The sequence below is a fragment of the Thamnophis elegans genome, chromosome 1 (assembly GCF_009769535.1).
Source record: "Thamnophis elegans isolate rThaEle1 chromosome 1, rThaEle1.pri, whole genome shotgun sequence".
Classification (NCBI taxonomy): Eukaryota; Metazoa; Chordata; class Lepidosauria; order Squamata; family Colubridae; genus Thamnophis; species Thamnophis elegans.
In genome coordinates this window covers 176,851,260-176,851,807 of record NC_045541.1, presented here as the reverse complement: position 1 = coordinate 176,851,807, position 548 = coordinate 176,851,260, and positions in this window count along the sequence as shown.

The window sequence follows — 548 nt, the reverse complement described above, 5'->3', positions numbered from 1 at the left end:
GAAGTTGTGGTTATTGCTCCTTTCTCCCTCAAATTCCTTCCTTGAAGAATGCAAACACCTGTGCAGCTCCTGCATAGTTTATAGTTTATAGTTTTATTGATTTGTATGCCGCCCACTCCCGAAGGACTCCGGGCGGCTTACAATAAAAAAAGGGAGGGGGGAATAATACACAACACAACATTAAAACATACAACAATCACAATCTCCGGGGGGCTGGATATTTCGAGAGCCCCCGGCCTGCTGGAGCAGCCAGGACTTGGTGGCTTTGCAGAAGGCCAGGAGGGTAGTAAGGGTCCGGATCTCGACGGGGAGATCATTCCAGAGGGCTGGAGCTGCAACAGAGAAGGCTCTCCCCCGGGGAGTCGTCAGCCGACATTGGCTGGCAGATGGAATCTGGAGGAGACCTAACCTGTGAGATCTTATCGGTCTGCGGGAGATAATCGGCAGGAGGCGGTCTCTCAGGTACCCAGGTCCGATGCCATGTAGGGCTTTATAGGTAACGAGCAGCGCCTTGAAGCGGATCTGGAGACTAATGGGTAACCAGTGCA